This window comes from Astatotilapia calliptera, chromosome 3 (genome assembly GCF_964374335.1).
Source record: "Astatotilapia calliptera chromosome 3, fAstCal68.1, whole genome shotgun sequence".
In the NCBI taxonomy this organism is placed as follows: Eukaryota; Metazoa; Chordata; class Actinopteri; order Cichliformes; family Cichlidae; genus Astatotilapia; species Astatotilapia calliptera.
The window spans coordinates 18399181-18426183 of NC_137424.1; the positions used below are offsets into that span (position 1 = coordinate 18399181).

Consider the following 27003-nt stretch of genomic DNA (forward strand, 5'->3'; position numbering starts at 1 on the left):
GATGTTATGTAGCAGAAAAACAGTTGGATGCTCGAAAAGTGCAGAGCGATGGGTGACGTGTGGAGAACATCACAGTCTGTGTGCGTTCAACAGCTGTTAGAGTCACACTTTGTCCTTTCTGTTGTATAATAGGATCCAGTCCGTCGCAGTACGCCAGCATTTACTGCTGTATCGCACCAGAAGCTCAGGAGGGATTAATCCAACAAAACATCGGCTTAGCTTTATACGGGCTAGCGCCGCCCTGCAATCAATGTGCAGGTGGGTTCCCAATTAACCCAATCACCTGATACAAGGAGCGAGTGCAGCGGAAAGAGAGCGAGGGTGGTAGAGCGAGCGAGAGAGAATGAGAGAAGAAAAAACGGAAGGCGAGTAGCCCATCTGGCTACATCGGCATGTTGGGTTCTTGTTCCGTCTCCTTTTCAGATTCTTCTGAGGAGGTATCAGTGGCCTGCTGGACAAATGAAACCTCTCCTCCATCAGAATCTGCTTCGTCCATTTTCTGAAGCAAAGCCAAAGCCTGTTGCGCGGAGAGGTTCTTCCTGCGTGGCAGTGATACGGAGGCCATCCTGATGTGCGTTCTCAGAAATGCGAACAAGAAATGATTCTCCCGTCTGGGTCGGTCTGCTTTTATGCACAGCACTGTGCTGTAGTCAAGCAATGCCACTCCCTCACATACACAGTCACAGTGGAACAATGGAAGATCTGTGCTGAGACTCAAGGAAGGTGTGAATGTGTGTCTTTTATATTTGCAGGTCAGTCAATGTGTGGGATATTTTGTATAGATACGGCAGGCATTTCTGAAAGTCGTAACACAGAGGTTTGGCCTGACTTGGATCTGAGCAACTCTGAGTGAGCAAATGCAAATGTGCCAGGCCTCAAGGATAATGGGTGGTTTGCACAACAAAAGCTGGAGGAGAAATGAGCTGACGACCTGTGAAAATCTCAGCAGGGGTGATTAACACCTCGGGACTTGCACCAGAAAATAAAAAAGCCAGTAATTCTAGGGGGTGTTGGGTTTAGGGAAGTTACGCAAATTTGCGCAGGTTTAGTAAATCTAGTGATAAATACGTGGTAGAAATCCCAAAAGGGTGATTCTGTTCACCTGGACGTAGCATTTTCAATGGGAGAAACGCCTCCTGAACTGAATTGTCTCAGTTGATGGCCATGCGGTTGGCCTCCTGAACTGTTTCTTTGGACTGTTTTTCCTCCTCTTCTGAGTTTTCCTTCCTGGAGCTCCAGCACCCACCCAGGTTTGGTGGAAATGTTCTAATTTTAAGAGTTTGATTGCAAAAGAATAAACTGCTGATGTCCGCAGAAGTTTTTAACTTTGGTTGAAAGGACAAACTATGAAAAATAATAGACCTTTGAGGATTTGAGCATACAAACATTATGCAAAGTTCCTCTTAATTGTAAAACACAAATCTGAGGATGTTGGAAGACATGTGTGGTTCTCATCAGCTTTGTGGCATGTAGATGCTCCTTTTATTAATATTCCTAAGTCCGGAAGAATACTCATAAACACTGAGGTCCTGCTATGTGCCAATGTGTATCTGGGCCATTACTAAACAAAGATGTGAAGCAATGTTAATAATTGTTGGTAACTTTTTTTTCATTTCCAGGTTTCAGTTACTGCTGTTGATATGTTAAGAGTAAGAATAAGTTCAGATTCTCTTAAAGATAACAACACTAATATGTTAACAATTGTTGGACTTGTGGAGGTATTTTGAGAACCCTTATAAACATCTGAAGGAAAAATATTCTTTAATCATAGATGCAGACTCATGGAAAAAATATTGATTAATCATTTTATTTGATTTTGTAGAGTTGGAACAAACAGATTGGATTCTCAAAATCAGTCAGTTTCTTGGGGTCTGAAGCAACAACAGAACAGGGCTCTGAATTTTTGGCAGAAGCCCTTTTTTTTCTTCTTTTTCTCCTTTTTCTCCTTGATTTTAATGTTGTCAGACTTCTCTGAATTATTAGTAAAAGAGACAACTGGCTCAGACATGGATAGACATACAGAAGGGAGTTCCTCACTAGGAAGATCATCAGACGTTGCCAGACTTTCAGAAGCAGGCTCTTTAGTAGGAAGAACATCAGCCTTTGATGAACTTTCAATGAGAGGTTCTTTAGTAGGATGAACATCTGGAACATCTGACTTTGGCAGACTTCCACGAGCGGGTTCTCCAGTGGGAAGAATATCAGCCTTTGATGAACTTTCAAAAAGAGGTTCGGAAGTAGGAAGAACATCTGACTTCAGAACACTTTCCCAAGCAGGTTCTTGAGGTTCTTTAGGAGGAACAACATCTGGCTTCAGCAGATTTTTACAAGCAGGCTCTTTAGTCGGAAGAACATCAGCCTTTGTTGAACTTTCAAAAGGAGGTTCGGAAGTAAGAAGAACATCTGACTTTACAACACGTTCAGGAGCAGGTTCGTGTGGTTCTTTAGTAGGAAGAACACCTGACTTCAGAACACTTTCACAAGCAGGTTCTTGTGGTTCTTTAGTAGGGAGAATATCTGACTTCAGAACACGTTCACGATCAGGTCCTTTTGGTTCTTTAGTAGGAACAACATCTGACTTCAGCAGATTTTCATGAGCAGATTCTTTAGCTGGAAGAACATCAGCCTTTGTTGAACTTTTGGAAGGAGGTTCGTGAGTGGAAAAAATATCAGCAATTCGTGAACTTTCAACTGGAGGTTGGGAAGTGGGAAGAACATCTGACTTCAGCAGACCTTCAGGATGAGGTTCTTTAGTTGGAAGAACATCAGACACTACTGGACTTTCACAAGGGGGCTGGAAGATCTGGCATATGCTCGTCTTTGCTACATCAGAAATTGCCCCGAGTAGTCCTGGTGCAAAGTTTGCAATGTGGCTCAGCAGAATCTGTTCTGAATATTTCTCTCTGACTTCAGACAGGATACTTTGCACCATGTCATCTCTGATGGACCTTGAGAAGATGGCCTGGTTTTCCGTTGTTAGGAGAGATTTGGACACTCGATCCAAAGTGGCCTTTGTCACACTGGTCGAGAGGATGCTCAATTTTTGGGAGGACATGTTCAGTAGGGGGTAAGAAGGAAGCTTCCAGAAGCCATGCAGGACACGGGGAACCACCTCTATCACCACGTCTGTTGCAGTGAACAGTTTGGAGGTTTGTGCGTCCTGCTGCCTCTCTTTAAGGAGGTCAATGTACTTCCTGACATTGCTGAGGAGCTTAGGTGTTCTGCAGAATAAAGTTATAAGAATGATCTTTTACACCTATTTAAAAAAATAACAGAAATTTTGAAATACTGTAGCTGGACTGTTAATGATTTTATGTCAGAGGTGACTCACTGAAATTTAGGAGGTATGGCCTCTGGAAATTCCAGCAGCATCCGGGCTTGAAACTCGATGTCCCTCATTTTATTTATTGTGTTCACTGCCCACACCTGAAACAGAAAACATGTTTACATTGCAGTTTTGTTGAGAGGTTATGTGATTGTAGTAAAAAAAAAAAGATCTCCAAATGACTAAAACTCTTGTGAGTTTTCTAGTCTTACCAGTTTCAGAAGAGGTTTGGCTTCTGTTTCTTCCAAACCCTCCAATTCAAACTCCCAAAGTCTTCAAAAGAAAACAAAAGAGAGGTTTTCTCTCAGCATTTACACTTCAGCACAAACAGTTTCAGGTGTGAGGTGGATGGTCTGTAGGTGTCACAGTAACTCACTGCTCTCTGACTGTCTCTTTGCTCCTCTCCACCAAAAGATCTCCCATATCTTCTGCAGTGAGGCTTGATGGTATTTGGTTTTCCTTCTGAAGTCTGAGGAATTCCATCATCATTGCAATCTAAAAATAAAAGGAGACATTTAATCAGCATCAGTCCCAGGTCTTCAGAAATCACCTGACATTTTATCTCAGTTTTGGTTTGGATGGATCTGGGTCTTACCTGAGCCCTGTAACCTGGTAGATACCAGCAGATCTCCACAGCTGTGTTATATATGGGTGTGTTGAACAGCACCTGTCAAAGAAATAAGAAATTACTCATTGTAACTTAAATTGATTCTCAGTTTGTCAGCTTTTTAAAACTACATCAAATTCTTCAAAAATGCAGTAAAAACAAAAAGTGTCACATACCCTGATGGGTTTGTAGATCCCTTTACTGGCTTCCATTAAAACGCTGCTGTTCTATCACAGTTGGGGAAGAGAAACTTTCCAAAACTCTTCAAAACTTGTGTAAGATCAAATGTAGATATGAAAATACTCCTGACTTGATGGTTTTTCTTGCACAGATGAGCTCTTTTTCAAGTCTGATGCAGATTTAAAAATACACAATTCTAAAACAGTCACCATGGAAACATTTGATCCCTGCTTTATGTCATTAAATTAAAAGAAAACACTCTATTTTACACCACATTACACTATATGTTGTTCATTATATAAGTAAATAAGGGTAGGCTACAGCCGTCCTTAGGTCACTCCTGTGAAAAGATGCATACAAACTGGTGAATCAGAAAAGAAAGAAAGCCAACCTGCAGCATTATGTCCTTTTATGTTATTTCAATTCAATTCAGTTTTATTGATACAGCACCAAATCACAACAACAGTCGGCTCAAGGTGCTTTACTTTGTAAGGTAGACTCTAAAATAATATACACAAGGAGAAAAACCCAACAATCATATGACCCCCTATGAGCAAGCACATTGGCGACAGTGGAAAAAAACTCCCTTTTAACAGGGAGGAAGCGCCGGCAGTAACAGGCTCAGTGAGGGGCGGCCATCTGCCAGGAGTGGTTGGGGTGAGAGAACGAAGATGGGACAAGAGGCATGCTGTGGAAGAGAGACAGAGATTAATAACAAGTGTGATTCAATGCAGAGAGGTCTATTAACACATAGTGAGGGAGAAAGTCTCTGTCTGCTTTTCCTAATGCTGAGGTGAGGAGGACTATTAGCCAATATAAAGGCGACACTGGCGACCCGAGTGTGGAAACAAATGGTTTGCACAAGAAGCGGTCACTGAGCGATCAAAGCTTATTTACCACACATAAAAAATCAAGGCAGAGTAGAAGCGGGTGGATCGATTTTTAATGAATTTTAAAATTATGTTTGTTTTTCTTATTCTTGAAAAAAAGATCATTTACCCTCGCATTTGTTTCCCTTTTTATACACTACTACTTATGTGTTTTTTCTTATTTATGTCTATATTGTTTAGTTAAACAGATGACAGTTTTCCCCTTTTTACTACTTTTTGAACTCTATGCTGATGTTTAAAGATTTTATTATTACTAAATAATGTTTTTAGCAATTAGGTGAAAATAAATACCAGATGAAACGATATTCTCTTCTGTTATCTTTTATTATTTGTTACTTGAATCAGTATCCGCGCTGCACACAATCAAAGTTATTTTCAAAACATGCAGAAACAGGTCTTATTTTGTTAACAAAATGACAAACCATTGCATCGTTACAAACAAGGTTATCACTGTACATATTAATTATTCTTGAATAAGACGCTCCTTTTTGGACATGATATAGAAAAAACACACAGTGTTGTCCGCAGGTTACCGAAAAGTCCTTCTGAACCTGTCTCCCAGAATACAATATCCGAGCGGTGTTTTTTAAAAGAAAAACTTTTATCTCGGGTGAAAACGTATCAGGTGAGTTACCGAAGCTGTCAAAAAAGTGCCCTTGCTTGTCTTTGTGATATAGAACGCCAACCAGTGCTTCCCAGGTAAGTCTGATGGATCTGTATTCACAATGCCCATGCATGGATATCTGATGGGCTTTGTTGGCAGCTGGTCACATGCTAAGACGCCTAGAAGATGAGCCCTGTTACTAATCCTTTTAACAATGCTGGTTAGTTCTATTGTATTCATTTTGAATGTTTAGTAGTCGTCCAGCAGCACTTGTCTCATATTAGATATTTGGATGACTGAATCAAATACAGAGTAACACACCAGGTTCATTGTTCGGGGTAGCGGATTTCTGAAACGGGTTTCCAGCCTCACGCTCCCTGTTTGAACTAACGATACATTCCCTGAATGTCCTTCATCAGCTTCCAGATTGAAACAGAATAATGTGTAGCCAAAGTCCTCACGTGTTATGGCCAATGGTCTATCCTTTAAATGTCTTCCAGTGGTTTGTATCAGCTGATAAAATTCTCTGGTGTAGTGTTTTCTCTGAAAATTTGGCTGGAATTGTTTGGCCAGATACGACTGTCCATCAGCGTATAAACACATGAGTTCTATATCACAGTTTAAAAATTAAATGGATTACGTGTAAAAGAACCAGGATAAGCTTCATTATCCACGAAGGCGATGATGACAAATTTAGGCAACCTGCCCATAAATAAATTAGTTGATATTCTTGCCCCAGCAGGTGTGGAGAAGGTCTTTAAAGAAACTCTGTCTACAGCATATTTTGCATTTGCATGATGCAGCGCCTTGCCGTGTGCCAGCCTGACACTTGGTGAGACACTGATTCTTTTCACAAATAAGCTGGCAGAGACGATTTTAACTTTATACGCGGTGTTAGCTCCAGTCATGAGAGCAAATTCGTCTTTAGAGCGCACAAATTTCAGCAACAGATCGATTCCATTAAGTAATAATTTTTCTTGAAAAACCAGGTCTGCGTGTACTGGAGCAATCAATTCAACAATACTGCTATTCGCTGTATAAGTACCTCTGGTCACCAGACCCTGGCTCTCCCCTTCTATACATGTATCATTCATGTGCGAGGCTGTGTCTGTACAGAATAAAGCGCTGCTGAACTGTGTGTCTAAAGTCTCCTTATTATAATTGATAAGACATTCTATTATGCCTCTGTATGGATACGTGTTGGATGATTGGCTGATCAAGCGATCCCCCAAATTTACATCTACCTGACTAAATAAGGTGCAACCTGGATAATTAACAAGTCCCACGTTTGCATCCCTGCCTAAGTTTGTGCCGTCAGCATCTGTGATTCTTACTCGTGTGTAGATATAGGAATCGTTTAGATCCAGGTAATCCTCTCCGGACGATGAGATTTAAACTCGATTGGACCTCCGTCTGTGATTGCAGAAACTGGTGGAATTTCAATAAAGGTCGTTTTCTCTATGGACGTTTGTGTGTATGGGACAGTAAAAAGATCGAGCTCTGTTTTTAGACATTCTCTGATTGGTTGTGTAACAGAGCCATTTAGAAGATGTCACATGCTGTAGTTTTTGAACGACTGGTTCTGGGTCTTTTCACTCCGCGTGGTTGTCTCCGTTTGGTGGCTTTCCTGGCAGGTTTTGTCGTTTTACGCTTTTGAGGCGGCGGCGTATCACGCATGCGTGCAGTGGGAGGGGTCTTAGAAGGTTTGGGTGTATACACATACAAGCTGTTGCCATCCTGCTCAGTAGATGTTGGCTTGGTTATGTTGGATATCACATCAGACACTATGCCTGATGCTGCTGTTTTTAGGTGGGGTTTGACTATGCTGACTCCTTTTTTAAACAACGGTACAGCAATTCTAAACAGGCTGCGCAACAAACCTCCCAGACCTGCGCCATATAACCCAATATAACCATTCAATTCGCCACCAGCCTGATTTAAATAATATCTTACAGATTTTGCTTCATCTGTGTTGTAGACAGACATCCTTATTTTTTACAAATGGTGTCTTATGGGTCGGAAGTGGAGCTTGACAAACACCTTCCCGTATAAAAACGGTATGTGTTGATTTTGGTCGTCTTTCAAATCAATTTCTATGTCATCGATTAAGGATTTCGAGACCGGTGTGTAGTGTGGGCTGTCAAATTGAAGAATGGCTACCCGACGGTCTGCTCTTAATAGCCGCGCATGGGCGTCACCCACAAGCTGGTAATCAACGATATCTGCATAAATAAAAATGTTATATTTTCCGCCGTATATGTCTGCAGGATGTGGTGCGTATGTGTTTTTATAATGAAGTACAAATGGGTCTTCTGATTTGAATCCCAAGATTCCTGCCAGTCTCCCTCTAAATGTGAGAACTGTGCCCCTAGGGCCCATAACACTAACATAGTTACTAACTTCACTGTATTGTGTTTTAATGTCGGTGTTATGTTTTAATGTTTTATTATCTGCGCCACAGATGCATAATGCCCCACAGACAGCTCAATCACGGTTATGGACAATGCTCCATTTGTGACTGGATCATAAATTTCCACTCGCGAATCTGATTGTGGAAAAGACAACCATAGTCTTGGGTATTGAAATTCTATAACACCGACCTCATACGGTTCATTTAAAATAATAGGTTTTGCTAGCTTTGTTCTAAAATTAGATTTCTTATTGCCTGGATAAACATGTGCTGAAGCATTCGAGAAGAGGCTCACATAAAAGCCTGCGTTGTTGTTGTTCGTTTTATCCATTCCTTCCTTCCTTCCTCAGTCTTTGTCTAGTGCAGAATGAAAGTATGCAGAGCCGCAGCGTCTCTGTTAATCACACTTCAACGATGTCTTTTTCAGGGATCCATGAATTCAAATGAGAAGGCCAACCGAGCCATTTGACCAGCGCTAACTTTTTTCGGTCCTCTTTTTTTCTGCCAAGTATTTTCTCTATTTTAAACCTTTTGTTTTTGTCAATAGTCACCTGCTGTATCTCAGGTTCGTAAAATACACCTTTCACTGCAGCTCCTGTGAGATCCTCTAGTTTGTATGCGTGAGGGTCTCTTCCTAAACGCTCCTTTATAAAGTACTCGTCTGTGTAGGTCTGATGGTAACCCTTTCAGAATATGCCTCGTAGTTTAGATATTCTCACTGTATCGCCCACATAAAATTTAAATTAATTAATTTATTACCCAAGATGGCGCCGCGTATGGATGCCCTGGTGCTTCAGTGCGTTACTACTGTTTTGTTTTTGTGCATAACTTCTGTGTCTGGGCACTCCTCTGGATATTCTTACACCAGAGAAGAGCTTCTTAACTACAGGACTACAACACCTGTGGATTTACTTCCAATATTTGTCGCATCTGCGGCAGATTTACTGCTGACTCTGATCAGGAAAGTGAGACGCCGAAAGAGAGGTAAGCGAGCCGGCGCACTCGTGCGTCTGAGGAGACGCGGACTGCGAACTGCTCTTCCTGGGATCTTCCTTTCCAATGTACGCTCACTCAGGAATAAGATAGACGAGCTGGCCCTGATGAGAAGCATGAACAGAGACTTTGCCTCCTCCTGTGTCTTATGTTTTACGGAGTCGTGGCTCTGTGAGGACATCCCGGACAGCGCGCTCAAGCTGGAGGGCTTTCATCTGCTGCGCGCGGACCGGCAGGCCTCTCTCTCTGGTAAGACCAAAGGTGGAGGTGTCTGCTTCTACATCAATAGTGGCTGGTGCACAGATGTAACAGTGATTGCTCAGCACTGCTCTTCCTCTCTGGAATACCTTTTTATTCACTGCAAACCGTTTTATTCTCCGCGGGAGTTTGCTTTATTCATCCTGGCCGCTGTTTACATCCCGCCAGATGCGGATGCGCAGGCAGCTCAGTGCGCACTCGCGGAGCAGATTCTCCACACGGAGCGGACATTCCCGGATTCTCTCATTATTGCTCTTGGGGACTTTAACAAAGCCAATCTGAGCCATGAGCTTCCGAAATACAAGCAGTATATTAAATGCCCGACCAGAGAGGAGAGGACATTAGACCACTGTTACAGCACGATCAGCGGGGCCTATCGTGCGGTGCCCCGCGCTTCACTCGGACTTTCTGACCACGTCATGATCCACCTAATCCCCGCGTACAGACAGAGGCTGAAGCTCTCCAAACCTGTCGTGAGGACCAAAAAACTGTGGAGCAACGAGGCTGTGGAGGAGCTTCGCACGTGTTTGGAGTCTACAGACTGGGACACAATGAAGGCTGCTTCTAACAGCTTGGACGAGTTTACGGACACTGTCACCTCCTATATCCACTTCTGTGAGGACAGCATTGTGCCATCACGCACCAGGGTGAGTTATAACAATGACAAACCCTGGTTTACTCCTAAACTCAAAAAGCTGTGGCTGGAAAAGAGAAAGGCGGGGACTGCTACAGAGAGGCCAAGTACAGGTTCACTAAAGAAGTGGACATTGCTAAACATCAGCACTCTGAGAAGATGCAGCAGTAGATCTCAGAGAATGACTCGGCCTCTGTGTGGAAAGGTTTTAGGAATATCACAAACTACAAGCCTAAAACCCCCCACTCCACTGACGACTTGCTCTTGGCCAACACCCTCAACGACTTTTACTGCCGTTTTGACGAGCCATCAGGCAGCCTTCACACCTCCAACGGCCCCAACAATAGAGACACTTTGGACACTCATTCCCCCACCTCTCCCCCCTCCATAGAGCCATCACCACCTTCAAACACTTCACCTACAACACCCCCCTCCTCTCCCCACACAAAAGAGGATTTCACACCACCTCCTCCCACCACAACTCTTCATATTCATGAAGCAGATGTGAGGAAGCAGTTTAAGAGTCTGAATGCTCGAAAAGCTCCTGGCCCAGACGGTGTGTCTCCTGCCACCCTCAGACACTGTGCAAACGAGCTGGCCCCAGTGTTTTCTGGCATTTTCAACTCCTCACTGCAGGCATGTCATGTGCCTGCCTGCTTCAAGTCCTCCACCATAATCCCTGTCCCCAAGAAACCTAGGATCACTGGACTAAATGACTACAGACCCGTGGCTCTGACATCTGTGGTCATGAAGTCATTTGAGCGCCTGGTTCTCTCCTATCTCAAGACCCTCACGGCCCCCCTCCTGGACCCCCTGCAGTTTGCATACAGAGCCAACAGGTCTGTAGACGACGCCATCAACATGGCCCTACACTTCATCCTGCAGCATCTGGACTCCCCAGGAACCTACGCCAGGATCCTGTTTGTGGACTTCAGCTCTGCCTTCAACACCATCCTTCCAGACCATCTCCAAGGCAAGCTTTCCCAGATGAATGTGCCTGATCCCATCTGCCGGTGGATCACTGACTTCCTGACGGACAGGAAGCAGCACGTGAGGCTGGGAAAGAATGTCTCGGACTCCCGGACCATCAGCACCGGCTCCCCTCAGGGCTGTGTTCTTTCTCCTCTGCTTTTCTCCCTGTACACCAACTGCTGCACCTCCGCCCACCAGTCTGTCAAGCTAATCAAGTTTGCAGATGACACCACCGTTATTGGACTCATCTCGGACGGGGATGAGTCTGCCTACAGGAGGGAGGTTGAACGTCTGGTGTCCTGGTGCAGCCACAACAACCTGGTGCTGAATGCCCAGAAGACAGTGGAGATTATTGTGGACTTCAGGAAGCACACAGCCCCACTCCCCCCCATCATCCTGACTGACACCCCCATCACCTCTGTGGACTCATTCCGCTTCCTGGGTACCACCATCACCCAGGACCTGAAGTGGGAGCCCACCATCACCTCCGTCATTAAGAAAGCCCAGCAGAGGATGTACTTCCTGAGGCAGCTGAAGAAATTCAACCTGCCAACACGGACGATGATGCAATTCTACACTGCAATCTTCGAGTCCATCCTCACCTCCTCCATCACCGTGTGGTGCGCTGGAGCCACTATCAGGGACAAACAGAGACTGCAGCGTGTTGTGCGCTCTGCTGAGAAGGTGATTGGCTGCAGACTCCCATCTCTGCAGGACCTGTACGCCTCCAGGACACTGGGGCGTGCAGCCCGGATCTCAGCTGACCCTTCTCACCCTGGACACAGTCTGTTTGACCTGCTCCCCTCAGGCAGGAGGCTCCGGTCCATTCGCACCAAAACCTCTCGCCATAAGAACAGTTTCTTCCCCTCTGCTGTTGGACACATGAACAATATCCGTATGACTGTTCCCACCACTAACACATGACCCTACGCTGTGTTCACTGCATCATTCCATGTTTGGCACTGATCACCACCTGCACTCATGTATATATCTATCTATCTACTTGCACTTTTAATTCTTATTCTTACTTTTATTTTCATGTCTATTTAAGTGTAATTTATAACAGTATGTTTGCACTGAAGCACCGCAGCAATTTCCTAATGTTGTAAACTCAACATTTGGCAATAAAACCCTTTCTGATTCTGATTCTGATTCTGATTCTGAAAAGTCACTGGTTTTTGGGGTTTCATTTTGTACAGGGTGTTAAAGACTGCTTTCTCATTATCTTTGCACACCTCGGTGGGGGTCATTTTGATAGAGCTGTGATAAGACAGGTTATAGGACTGTACAAGATCTTGGATCACATTAACATATCTTGGCGAGTTAACTGATGTTAAGTATTTCCACATTTTCCCCTTTAAGGTGCGGTTAAAACGCTCTACCACACATGATTTCATTTCACTAAAGGTTGAAAAATGTGTGATGTTATGCTGCTCCATTAGTTTTTTAAATGTTTATTATAAAATTCCTTCCCTAAATCTGTTTGGAGTTTTTCAGGCACACGGCCCTCTCTCAGAATATCACCAAAAGCCTCAGCAACAGCCTATCCTGTCTTGGTTTCAAGGCACCTAACCCATGCATACCTAGAAAACACATCTATGCATGTCAATAAGTACCTAACATTATCATCATCCGCAGAATATTCACGCATGTCAACCAAATCAGCTTGAAACTGTTTGTCAGTCCCGTTAACCAAAACTATTTCTGTATCCTTGCATTTCTGTATCCTTGCATTTCTGTATCCTCTATCCTTGCAGGTTTATGAAGAGTATATGTGTCATCTCCTTTTAAAAACGCTCCACGTCAGGTAATGACGGCTTTAAGCCTGTTGCCTCACTGACAGCGATACGGAGCTTCTTTACACTTCCTAAACCCCCTGGGTGTGCAGGGTTGTGATATATTTTTCTCAGCGTGTTTTCCATAATCACTTTGACCAAACACAAACACAAATGACCAGAAAAAAGTGTTAGCATACGTTTTTATTTCATTTTCTGTGTAGTGCACAGTAAGGTTTTTATAACAGATGTACATTAAATCTTGTGTCTCCCAGACCAGTAGTTTCCAATCATGTGTAGCAGCGCTGATTTAACCCTTGTGTGGTGTTCATATTTTTGTTACTCAGCCAGTGTTCATGGGTCTGGTGGACCCGCAAGAGTTTTGGCTTTCCAAATTAACACTATCAAACAATTTTATGTTAAATTACTCAACAGATGTTTACTTCATCCCAATTACAAGCCATATGAACAGCAAACATGGTTAATTTTTTCCCTTTACCTTTGTTAGATCACATTTATGAATTAATGTGCTTCTCGTTTTTTTTTTTTTTTTATAAAATGTTATAAAAAAATAAATAAGTTATAATCAAGTGGAGTGAGTGGAAAGACACAACACATTTACACGTGAAGCAATATGTTTCACAACTAAATGGGATCAGCTGCTCATCAATGGTGACATTAGGCCCAGGGTTGTAAAACAGGTGGAGGTGGTGCACACACTTATCCCACACTGTCCTGATGGCAGCTAGCTTGTCTCTCTGCCGTCGAGCTGGTCTGTCGTCTCGGTTATCAAAACGGATAATCCTGGAAATTTTGTGGAAGTTTTCCAGAGACACTGATGCACGGAAAGGTTCGTGCCGGTTTCTGAATCCCACAGGGATTCCGTGGATTCCCCTTTGGACCTGAAAACTCCTGCAAGGATAAGAACCCCATAGTAGGCCTTTGGGGTTCTTAGATGAATTTGGTCCATCTCCTTCCACCTCTCTCCAAAAACACACCTTCCTTCTAGATTACTGCAATCCAGAATAATTTTCTGGATGGAATCTGGGATGAAAAGCTCAAATGAAGACTTGATGTCCTGCACATGAGTAACTGTCAGCCGTGTTGGCCCTGGCTTATCACAGTAACAGCTCTGCAGGGTGGCTCATTTCTTGGGCAAGAAGACCATTCAATTTCACCAGTTATTGACATCCATATTTCTTCACTTGCTGTCTGGTGGGCTTGTTCTGGTCCTGGAGCTGGCTGCAGATGGGGTACTCGTCTTCGTTTTGTTACTAAATGGTGCTCAACCTCATCCTCTTCTTCAAAGTCACTGTCAGACTCTGAATTTTCAGAAATGTGAAATATTCTGAAGCCTCTTTGTCAACATCATCATCCGAAGCCCCTCTCTCTTCCAAAATCAATTGGATGGCCCTCGCAGCAGATAATCTTTTGCCATCTTGATCAGCTGTGATAAAGAACCACACTGGCAAAGTCTTATTTATAGTATTATGCCCCTAATTTGCAGGTGGGACAGGGTATGAGAAAATAAAATTTGGATCCCTCAAGAAAGAGGGTAAAATGTGTGGGAATGTAAGGGCAGACGGTGTTGATAGTTGAATTTTCAACAATGTTGCAACTTTGTGCTCGAGCAGGAGGGGAAGAAAACACTATCAGCAGCCAGGGCCGTTGCTAGCCATTTGGGTGCCCTAAGCACAAAGGCTTTATGGTGCCCCCCCCCCCCCCCCCCCCCCCCGCCACTGAAAAAAAAACAAAAAACATTAATACTTTTGAATTTCTCAGTGGAATTTGTTTAATTAAATAACAACAAACATGACAGTTAAACAAATAAATAAGGTTAAAGGAGGTTAAAAATACTGTTACAAATAAATACTGAAACAAAAATTGAACATTGGAACAAGAACAAAGAGCCTGGCAATAATGTGTAATTTTTTTTATAAAAAAATAATATATATAATATAATAGTATTATTATTAATATATTTACAAATAGTTACACAATAGAATTTAAATAAGAAACTTAAATAAGAAAAATAAGAATTTGAACACAAAAGCCACATTCCTTAAGTAACTATGTTAAACATTTTTACAATTCGTTGTCAGAGTATGCCCTAGACTCTAGGGCATACTCTGACAACCAGAAAATGCAGGCGTGGTGTGCCTCTCTAGGGCCTAGAGAGGCACACGCCTGCATTTTCTGGTTGCAAAATCAGCTATAAGGTCATCATATGATAGCTTCTGAGCCACGTCACCATTGATGCTGATAACAGCCAGACCACTTAAACGTTCCTGCCCCATTAATGAACGCAGGTACGTTTTAATGAGTTTGAGCTTTGAAAAGCTTCGCTCAGCAGAGGCAACTGTGACAGGCAGGGTCAGTGCAATACGCAGAGCAATCCACAGATTGGGATATACCTCTTGAAGCTGATTGTCATGTAAAAATGACAGCATTTCCAAAGCAGACGTCTGTGGTGGCAGCTGAGGAAGGTTGATGATTTCCTGCATCATCTCAGGTCCATCAATGTCAGCTACTCCCTTATCTGTCAGTGTCTTCTGTACTTCAGTGCAGTGTTTTTTTAAATCCTCCTTGGACATCCCATTCACTTTGCTGAAATCAAGCAGCACTCCATATTTCTCCTTCACTTGATTCATGGTCTCAAACCTCTCCTGTAGGGAGATTAAAGCAGAGTCCACAACACAATTGAAAAATGTGACCTCAAGCTTTTTAAGGGCATCATGGAGGGGCTCATCAACAGCTTCATATGCAAACTGCCTTTTTGTGCTCCTGAGCCTTTTCTCCTTCAACTGTGGTTCTATGTTCAGGGCCTCACAGAGTTCTTTGGCAGCTGACACAGCCTCATCAAACCCAGACTGTCTGTATTTAGAGAGGTTACTTTTGGCAGTGTCAATGAGCCTGACAGCAACATCGAGCTGCATGGAGCTGGACTGTAGTAACTTGTTCACCTGGTTTGTGATTGTAAGAAGTTCACACCACACGATGGAGCAAATCAAAAATCGAAATGAGGCTACTTCCTCAGCAAGCACTTGAGCCTCCACCTTTGCGACTGCATCACTTACAGCTTCTCTGGCCTCCAGGAGAGCATCCCTCACTTCTTTTGTCTGACTCCGGACAGCAGTTACACTTTGAAGCCTGCTTTCCCATCTAACGTCACTCCAAGATTTAAGTGTCAATTTCACATGTTTTGTTAAAATGGCCCATTGCTGGGTGGCACTGGAAAAGAAATTGAACAACTTCTGCAAATACCCAAAGTAGCCAGTTGCATCTGGAGAGGACTTGGCAGCATCAGCTATGACCAGATTCATCGTGTGAGCTCCACAAGGCACAAACAATGCTCTCGGGTTTAATTGTAGCAGTCTGGCCTGAACACCTTGCTTCTTCCCCTTCATGTTGGCCCCATTGTCATAGGCCTGTCCTCGACAGTTTTCAAATGGAATGCCAAGCTCCTTCAACTTGTCAAGGACAACATTGGACAGGTTAAGGCCAGTTGTTTGCTCCACATTTATATAGCCAAGAAAGTATTCTTTAATATCTGGTTGTGCTTGGAAACAAACAATGCGTACTATGACTGACATTTGTTCAGTGTGACTCACATCTGGAGTACAGTCAAGAATGATGGAGAAGTATTTTGCCAACTGGATTTGCTTCACAATGGCGCGGAATGTTTCTGAAGAGATAATCTGAATTAGTTCGTTCTGTGTCTCAGGGCTGAGGTAATGTGTGTGGGAACCTTCATCTTTTATGTTGGCCAAGTGATTTGCCATTACAAGGTCATATGTTGCCATAAGCTCTACTTCCTTCAAGAAGTTGCCATTGTCCGGCTCATAAAGACAGTCAGAAGAGCCCCTAAAAGACAAATTTCTGGAAGCCAGTGAGAGAGTTATTGAGAGTAATCGTTTGAGAATCTCTCGCCACTTTTTCCTTTCTGCCTCTAGTAAGGTCAACTCCTGTTGATCTATTGCCATGCTTTTCTTTAGCCGTGTGTCCAGTTCTCTCCACTTAAGCATGCACTGTATGTGGTCTTGGCTACACTCATGACCCCTCAAACGGATGTTGATGTTCGACCAGTCACTGAAGCCCTCTGTACTCAGCTTTATATCCTTCACACTGAAAAGCTTACATGCAAAGCAGAACACAGCATTGTTCTGCGGTGAGTACACTAACCAGCTCCGGTGAACTTTTTCTCCATTGGGAAGAATTTTGAACTTAAGGCTAGTGTGAAATGCTCTTCCATCAGGCCCCTTTGGAAAATTAAAATCAGAGCTGACATTAAAAGGACCTCTCCGCACAATTTCAACACGATCAGCATCTACAATGTGAGCTGGCCAAAGAGCAGGATCGGTTGAAGGGGGCACACATGTCTCCACAGTGTCACTTTCTGATAGTCTCTCAGTGACAGGACTCTCAGTGGTACTTGTGTATGGAACTGTACCTGAACTGGTGGTTGATGGTTCTTGTTCTTCTTGGCTAGGGATTGTTGCAGGGTCTACAATGGCTGGTGGTTGATGTCCAGGGATGGCACTACTACTGGATGGTTCATCCTGTCCTTGAGATCCTCCTTGAACATATTTAAGCATTGACCCTGCATACAAGAGAAAATATTCAGGGATTTTACAGAAATACAATTTTGAATCTACAGTAGGCCTACGAAAGATTGCATTATAAGACTAATAAATTAAGTAAGTCACTGGTACATTTAAAAATTACTAACTATATTTTACATGTATAGATTTTCATAATGGCAAATGGCAATATAAACATGCTGTACATAATTTGATATGAATGCGCAAGTAGGAAATCTATATTACTGGAAGATATAGGTTTCATATTACAGTTTCACCAACAGATGTCGCCCTTGATCTATGAACCTAAAGAAAGACGAGAACTATTTATGTGTTCAGACGTCAATGGCATAAATAAGATATGCGTCTTTATAGATATCCTGAAATGCAGCAACATACAAAGTAATCTTGTCTAATCTGATAATAATACTTGACTGCATCACTGACCTATCCCAAAGTTAAGGTTAATCAGTAGCATGCATGACGTTAGCCAGCTAGCAACCTGAGGAGGGAAATGCTAGTCTCACGAATCACGATAACGTTAGCAATCGTGAGTCACGATTGCTAACGTTATCTGAAAACCGTCAATTGAGTGACCATGATGAGTTGCTTTTAGTAGTCCATTCTATATTCATATCCACAACGTAATCAAACTACCCAACATCAATCATTTGCAACATTTGTTAACACAGTATGAACACTGCTAACAGGAGCTATCACAGAGTTGACGGACATGAGCGTGCAAGCAAGGGCTACAATAATGAACTTTTTTTATTATTATTATTTAAACATTGCCTTACCGGCAAGCGACGCCTGAGTTTCATCACGCTTCCTCTTCTTCTTTCTTTTCTCCGCTCCCGACTCCTGTTGCCGTTTCGAGGCCATGTTCAAACAGGTGTTTACCAATTATAGAACAGACCACTGGGAGTGGGGGGGCACCAGGAGGAGACTGGAGACAGGGCACAAAGCAGATTCACCCCTTTTCTCGGGAAAATTGTTTTATGTTGCTTTTGTATTGTTTAACCATATTAATGCATATGATATTTATAGTATTAATATGGTTTACTTTTTTTTTTAACGACCCTGATTTTTTTGGTGCCCTACCGGCCATTTGGTGCCCTACGCAGTGTGCGTTATGTGCGTTTGCGGAGCTACGGCACTGTCAGCAGCACCAGAAAGGAGGAAGACAGAGTGTGGGAACACAGGACCTACACTTTCAATACTTTTATTAGACCTGGGTCCAGTGGACCCCAACACCTTGTATGTAATGTAAATGCGTGGGGGGAGGTACAGTATGAGGTCATTGAAAATTAGTCCGGATTTATGTTCTTCACAGAAAATAAGCCAAAGCCAATGAATTTCAGTTTGAAAAAATAATTAATTGTTTAATTTTTCTTTTGAGAAAAACTGAAAACGGGTCTCACAGACCCGAACACCATACAAGGGTTAACACTGCGGGTGTGATGATTGGTATTTAGCAGGTATCCGACATTCTCATCAGTGGTGCAAACAATGTGCGGCACTGATCTCAGTTCACACAGAAGACGCTCTGCAGTGCTGATGATTTGTGCTTTAGCCTCACTGACACTGTATGAGCATACAAACAGACGGATGGCCGGGATGAATCGGGGCGTCCGGAGCTTTTCCATCACCTCATCATAGTAGGTCTCGAAGAAAAACACAGGCAGCTCAAACAGGCAACTGTGTTGTAACTGGCTGGGGTGACCGGATTGGCATCCATAACATATCTCCTGCACATACTCATTCAGTGCCATCGACAGCAGGTGGAAGGTTGCGAGTTTAATGTTGAGTTCCGTTTCCTCAGACGGGTGTGATCCTGCAGAGTCCTGTGAGCATCCTGGAGAGGGGGGAGGAGTCGGTGGGGTCTGGATTAGCAGTGCTGGAGGGGGAGACTCTGAGCGGTCCACAACATGGCAGATGTTGTCTGTAAAAGAAATCCACACATTGCATTTTTTAAAAATATCGGGTATAATGCCAACGTCTCTCACACATAGACAACCTACCATTTTTTTTTTCTTTTTTCAGTCCTCAGGGTTTTTGATGATTTTTGATTTTGAAAACAACATGAAATCTTCACAACATGAAACAAATGAATGTCTTTGTTGAGCCATGACTGGATTTCTCCTTATCCTTCCTAAAGGCCATTATAACCTTGCACTGCCAGTGGTGAGCTGCACCAGCTGTGACCTAATGTGGTCCCCCTCAGTTAAGGACATCCTGAGTGGTGGATATTGGCCTGGCACCTTAAATTTCTGCACCCTGTTTTCAATGGATGTCTTTCAGTCTTTCTATGACATTAAGAAGCTGCACCAGGGATGTCACTTAAGGCCTTTGTCAAAGTGCTGGATGAACGAACAGCCCATTTTGGAAGGGTGAGTTTCTAAATTTGTCAAGTTTAAGGAAATTGTGCAAATCAATGTTTATGATGACTGTCCTTGAATATTCTGTTGTTTGTCCTCTACTTAAAAGACTGGCCGAATATCAGCTGATGCCTTCAGCAAAAGTTTCTTGGAGTGGAGTGCTGTAAAGTGTGAGGTGGACAGGATGTGCAAGGAGCCATGCTTTAGCTGCCCTGCCTGCACTCCAGACATGCTCGCCGTCTCAGTTGATGGAAACTGCAAGCTTTATCGCTTTCAATCAAATGCAAGGTACGTTATGCATTGTGTACATAAATCAAATATGGATTTGTACAAAAATTGTATTTTGATGTTTCTTTTCAAACAACTGTCACCGTGTTCGTTCAGCACTTCAGAGCAGGGGAACTTTGAAGGTGTCTTCATTGAGAAAGATGAGGAAGTTGCTGAGTTTGTGAAATACATCCAGAGAGACACAAATGATGTAAGATACACATATATATCAGTGCTGTCAGCGTTAATCTTGTTAAAATGACGTTAACGCCATAACCATATACTCATACGTGTGTGTGTGTGGATACATATTTGGATGGGTGGATATTTATTTTGTTTTTCTCTTGGTGTTGTCGTAATACTATTTACTTGACTTTATCTTAATGTGTACTTCATTTTGAGTAGCTCACACTTGGATGTGCGAGGTATACTGCAGCTTGTAGTCTTGGATACGTTTAAGACATTTTGTTATAAGGTTGAATGAATTCAGCAGTCATGTATTGTGACCTCCTTTCTATAGATCAAATGGGGAGGTGCGTTTCAGGATGGGGACGGTTCTACAGTTGGAGAAGAGGTGGAACAAGTAAACAGTTTCCTGTCTAGGGCGGCCATCACAACGAAGTACATGTCTAAAGCAGGTGTGTGTCTGTGTGTGAGATTCCACTCAGTCTCCTGCTCATTCATTCTTATTTGTATACTAACTGAAATGCAGGGCGAACAGACATGCTGAGCCTCCTGGCTTTGGGCTGGAACAAAAGGAAAGTGGAACAACTGGGCCGCACTTTGAGCCAGAGATATCTAAAGGTCATTTTTTCAACACCCATTTTAATTTGTGTGGTAATGGGGGGGGGAAACACCAGTACTCTAAAAATGTCCATATGAATGACATTTATTAATGTATTCTTAGATCATAAGGATCTTTAGAGAACAAGTGGAGAGCCTGAATGCGAGCAGAAATGAGCTGGGTGTGGATGACGACACACTGCAGCAATGGGCTGAAGGTGAGTCTCAATATAATGCACTCGTTTATAACAACAGGACCCACCATGGCCTCATTAAAGAACTTAGAGTTAAGATCTTTCTGACAGTGTCAACAAACAATGAAAAATAAGCTTGTAAAAGCAGAATTGATGGCAGAGTTGTTGCGTTTGATCAAATTGGATTGGACCTGGGTTGAAGTGATGTCGTACTAGTTGGTTTTATAAAGCTGAACACCAACATACTTGTTATCTCATGATAATGCAGCACATGAAGGCTCCAGATGTCTTATAATGAATATCATCAAGTCAGTGATTACAGAGTCCACTGTAGTTTGGTGACTGTTACTCATCCTGTGTTCTGATTAATATTCCTCTCACTTAGAAATGGATCAAACTGATGGCAGCCTTGGAGCGTTGCAGGCACGAGTAGAGCAGCTTGTCGTCATCATCAGAGTGCGAACACAAAGTCTTTACAGACAAAATGGTGTCACAGTTTCTTTGAAACGGACCGTTTGATGCTCAGTTTGTACAGCTTGTACAGCTACTTTGTAAACAGAATAAAATCAGATCCAGGTTTGTTTAAGCTGGATGTGATTTGTTCTAGCAAACGAATTGATGAGTGTAGATTAAAATGTAAATATATGCATTATGTGAAGGTGTTCCTTTTTATGATTATTTACAGATAGCAACAAGAGGTGACACAGAATTCACAAGGTCATCTTAGATGAGAAGAAACGCTTGGCGGCTGCTGTTGACGACTACAACAAGGAAACAAGCAACAAAGCAAATCGTATCCAGTGATGCCCTCATGCAGAGCGACGTTTGGCCCTGGCAGAGCACAAGTGAACGTAAGCTCTTGATTTCTAAATATCCTTTTTAAACAAACTCCCAGTATCTGAGCAGCAGTTGAATGTTTTGTTCTTGAATCATAATATGCTGCTATGTTTTCCCATCTGATGTTGTTAAACTGCAGCTGCTGCTGACCTCCAGACAAAGAGAAAGGTCTTTGAGAAGGTGATGGCTGTGAGGCGCCTGAGAGAGGAGGAGATGATCCTTTGCAGGGAGATGCAGCATCACTGGACAGTGTTGCAAATGCGATCTGTGGTGTTGGGGACAATCTCCTCAGACTGTAAGCACATCTTTTATTTATTTATACATTTGGTGATGAATTGATTGAAAATAATAGCAGATGCTAAAGTCTTACTGGATCTTTTACCTATATTTGGGTTGCTAGCTAACACTGCCTTCTCCCTTAAAAAAAGTTTAATTACATGATCCTAACTCCTTGTGTTTATGAGGTGAGGTTTGTTTGTTTGTTTGTTTGTTTTACTTATATTTAATAGTTTTGTTGTTTTTACAGCCTCCCTTGTTGGCATGTCGGAGGATGCACAGAAAGGACTCCATAGCCTGGTTTAAAAACAAAGTGAACTGAAAGCTGAAACGCTCAAAGTAAAGGACGTGTACAAGAGAATCCTCAGCCACCAACCACTCCTGGAAATGGACTCGGAGGAGGAGGAGGACGTTTCAGACGATGAGAGTGATTTGAGCACTTCTGATGAAGACTGATTGTGTCATCATTGATGTTATGTTTGCTAGAATAAAAAGTTAATCACATCTGTTTAATGTGATTTTTATAATGTCTGTTTTAGAAATTGCTTATCAACAGACATTTTACATGTTGAGAAGAAAAATGTAATTCCCTTGGTGCAGTTGTTTACCCTGAATCATTCTTTCCCATCTAATTTAATGACCCGTGTACATGTTCAGATACAATAACATAATTGAATTCATGGGATGCTTTCTGGGCTGCTCAAATTACCACAAAATGTAAAAGCACCAGGCAGCACACTCACAAGGACATGTTTTGTTCAGTGTTTTGTTGAAGAAATCAACAAGTACAACTGAGATGTTTGCTGTAGTGGTGTGTTTGTTAAGAAGCATGCCAGCACACTGGTGAACTGACAGTCCCAGAATGCACCCGAGCCAGTGACTCACCCCAGAACAAATGACATTAATTATCTAGAAAGACAACCGTGATCAAAGACTAAGTAAAAGAGTAGGAAACAAAAGATAAGGAAAGGTACTGTGGGGTAGGAAAGAAAGGCCAGAGCTGTGCAAAATGACCTCCAGCAGGCCACAAATATGCACGTCTGCTCAAACGGTCAGATACTGACTCCATGAGGGTGGTATGAGGGCTCGACGTCCACAGGTGGGGGTTGTGCTTACAGCCCAACACCGTGCAGGATGTTTGGCATTTGCCAGAGAACACCAAGCTTGGCAACTTTGCCACTGGCGCCCTGTGCTCTTCACAGATGAAAGCAGGTTCACACTGAGCACGTGTGACAGAGTCTGGAGACGCCGTGGAGAACCTTCTGCTGCCTGAGTTGGCAGATGCTCTAGTCCTGGAGTCTGGGAGGAGATCCATCAGGAGACCATCTGCCACTTCATCAGGAGCATGCCCAGGTGTTGTAGTGAGGTCATACAGGCATGTGGAGGCCACACAGACTACAGAGCCTCATTTTGACGTGTTTGAAGGACATTACATCAAACCAGATGAATGATTCTGTATTGCACTGATCAAGGAACCAACCCAATAGGAGCTAAAGGCATCCTCTTCACATTACTTAACATAGTGAGTTTATACTATGTTTAATGTGCATTTTCTTCATCAGTCTAGAACATAACATGTTAGCGCTCCCTGGTTCTTTTTGGAGACAGATCCTGAGACAGCAGGCAGCTTTGGAGAACTCATGCCAGCTGTGGTCATTAAGGAATCCTTTGATTTAATATTGATTTCATGACAACTATCCTCAGGCACATATTCCTGGATATATACAATGACACGAGTAGACACTAACCCCCAGCAGTCTGGTGCTATGACAGCATAACTAAGGGCTGACCTGAACCAGCCCCAACTATAAGCTCTATAAAGAAGTGAAGTCTTATGCCAACTCTTAAAAGTCTTGACCATGTCCACCTCCAAAACTCATAATGAACTTTGGAGGTGGACAGCTATCAAGCTCCTCACAGAGGAGCAGCTTGACAGCTAACAGCTCCCAATTTAGTTTAGTCCAAATACATGAATTCAAATTGAGGTGATAACTATTTATCAACAGTATGAATGTCTGTTCCCGTCCAACAAAGTTGTTACTACATACCATGTTGAGCAGGGCTTCCACTTGACTTTAACTTCTTCTTTTTCCTGAAAAACATGATATAAACAAACAATTAATTCAGAAAGACATGCAGGTTGCATACAAAAAGGAGCCTACAAACATTTGTGTACTGTTGAATGGCTCAATATATTATACAGTTAGTTTACAAAAATATAAGAACCACTACAATGCTTGTACTGCCAGCATCGAGTGCATGTCAGCAAAGCAACACTGCTTACATTGTGGCTCACAAGCTCCACTCCTTTTCATCAAAACCAAAATTTTATCTACATTCTGTTTTTTACACTTTAAATCCCAGTTAGGTTAAATATTACCAGTAGCTTTTCAGATAAAACAGTAATAAAGTCCTAATGGTTTCATAAATCTTCATATTTTTTTTCATATAAGCATCGGGGACAAGGCTGTCTTGCAACTGTTGAGGTCACTAGTGTGCGCCCTATTTCTTCCAGGATCACTCTTCATTTGTAGGTTTTAGTGGACTCCTACTACTGTGAAGTGGTTTTCATGGGACAGGGGCTTGTATTCCAAGATCTGGGAGATTGTAGAAATGAGCAGTGATGCCCTTCTTGCCATCTTTCCAGAAATATCAGTGATCTGGAAGCTGTTAGGCTGACTTACAGCAGCAGCACTTTCTGCACCTGCAGAAACTCCAGGACACATTTACTAACAGTGTTTGTTGCTGTGTGTGCTGCAGCTGCAGCTTTGAATTTTTTTTGAGAGCTAATATTTTGGCTTTGGTGTCTTGTTATGAAATGTACAAGAGTAAGAGTGTTAGCATGTGTGTCAAAGCTACGTTTGACTGGGAAACTCAAAGCTCAATAACCTGTATCAACAACAATTCACTGCAGCCTGTGTAATATTTGATGCATCATAATTTATTCCAGTCTATCTTGCAAATACATGTTTGCGTTGCAATGTCATGCACAACACACACAACTATTAGAGCCTTAAGATCAAACCTGCGTCATTCTTTTGGTCCACTGCAGTGTAGCAGTCAAACAAGGAGAAGTGAAGTGGCCCCAAATGGCCAGGATAGAGATCAGAGGGTTAATGCGTAAAATGCATAAAAATATTATTGATTACAGGATAATACATTAATGTTAATATCAACAATAAGCTTTTTACTCTGAAGTTACAAGTATAAACAATGCTGTTGCATTTACACTTAAATTTTTTACTATAAGTATGGAAACAAGTGAACAGCATTTTATAATAAGTTTAACTGGAATTCTGTACACTGAAAAACAAACAACAGATAAAAAACACAAACAAACAGCCAGTGCCTTCATCTGTCCATTAAATGTCAAACATCGCTTTGACCTGTAGTCTCTGCTCGTCAGCACATGCTTTTAAAAAGAGCTCCATGTCCTCTGCAAACTGAAAAACAAAGAGGAAGAAGTCCCTCTACACAAAAACACTGTGGATGACAGGCCAGGCAAACATCTATTGACCTGTTTGAATGCCTCCTCATCATGTGAGCCTTGAAGTTTTTTTGTAAGAAGACTAAGACCACAGTGAGGACGTTTCATTTTCATGGACTTTCCACAAGCCCCAGTTTCATTTAGCACAGAGGGTGGAGCACATGAATGTTCTACCCAAGATTCAGGAAATGGTTTAGATGCTGGAGACGAGACATGGAGAGGGAGACGAGGCTCCACGGAGAGTTCAGTGGGGAGCAGTCCTGAATGCTGACATGACAATAATTGCCTTGCCATATCCCCACGCTGTATGACTGTCATGTTACAGAAGGGCAGTGAAAGTGCACCGGCACATCATTTTGTCTGTAAGAGAGAAAAAAAGAAAAAACATGTAATTTAAATGTAGTTGTATAGAATGCAGTCAGTTTATCTAACAATCAGATTGTACATATTAACAAAAATATCCAAGCCGTCCTCAATAATGAAAGCAAAATGGTGTGGATCACAAGAGCTGTCAGGAAATGTGGTGAACAGGAAAAATATTTAATGAAAACACTTTTTTCTCTCGCTGATGAATGAACTGAACTGTACAATGTGAAAAATAACTTTTAAGTCAACAAAGACCTGCAGAGGTGCTGAAAAGAAGTGCATATTTATGACTTTAACTATGAGGTATATTTAATACCAACATACCTTTGAAAGGCAAAGCACTTTGAATGTGTCCATTTATATGCTGCTCAATCTTTGCCCTGACAGCAGGGCTGAAAGTGGGGCACAGAGGGCAGTGAAACAGCCAACACGTGGTGCATTCCTGCAATTCTGGCCTGGAGGCAGAACTCCAATTTGATATTTGCATCTAAAACAGAGAGAAAAACAGATAAACACCATATACACATTTAAGTTCAGGTTTTAGCAGAAATAACACGTTACAGTTAGCATGTAAGAGATTTGGGAGAAAATTCTTTACAAAAACATAATTTACAAGAAACTTTTATTTGTGACATACGTATCTATTGACATATAAAAGACAATTGAACAAAGGCTAACTAACATCTGGGCAATAAAACAGAATAAATAGAGAATATTAGTATTTATACATATATAAAACTCTCTGTGACGACCTTTACAATGTTTTTGCAGGTGGAATGAGAGATATGAATAAAGTGCAATATGCAGTAAATGGAACAATGTGCATTGATGTTACAGATCGTGAAAAGTAGTGAAGTGAATTTGTTCATAACAAGCAAAAATCAAATACGTTTGAAACTGACCACTAAATGCTAACCAGAGGTGTCAAAAGTGCACATTCTTACTAAAGTTTAGATACCTCGGGGGTCTGACCGTTGTTGTAGCGCTAACAAAGTGCCAACGTAATCAGTGTAAGCAAACTAGATGATTCCTACAATTATATAATTATTAACGGCAAATTTAGACATGAAAGACTCTGTAACAACCTTTACGATCCACTTGCAAGGTTTCCACAGTCGATGGCTGTATCCCAATTCAGGGTCTGCAGCCTTAAAGTTCGCAGCCTCAACGGTCCATGAACTCTG

The 27003-nt window shown here is 42.3% G+C and overlaps 1 protein-coding gene and 1 long non-coding RNA gene across 2 annotated transcripts in view; both read right to left on the minus strand.

Annotated features, from left to right (window-relative positions):
• The window catches only part of LOC145425244 (ribonuclease inhibitor-like), a 206948-nt gene that overhangs the window by 159559 nt on the left and 20386 nt on the right, over positions 1-27003 (minus strand). The window lies entirely within an intron of this gene.
• LOC145426194 (uncharacterized) lies at positions 14407-18298 on the minus strand. The gene is made up of 3 exons (XR_013906916.1): positions 18029-18298; positions 17099-17248; positions 14407-15314 (listed from the first exon to the last, which is right to left on the minus strand). It is a non-coding gene; the product is annotated as an uncharacterized LOC145426194 (long non-coding RNA).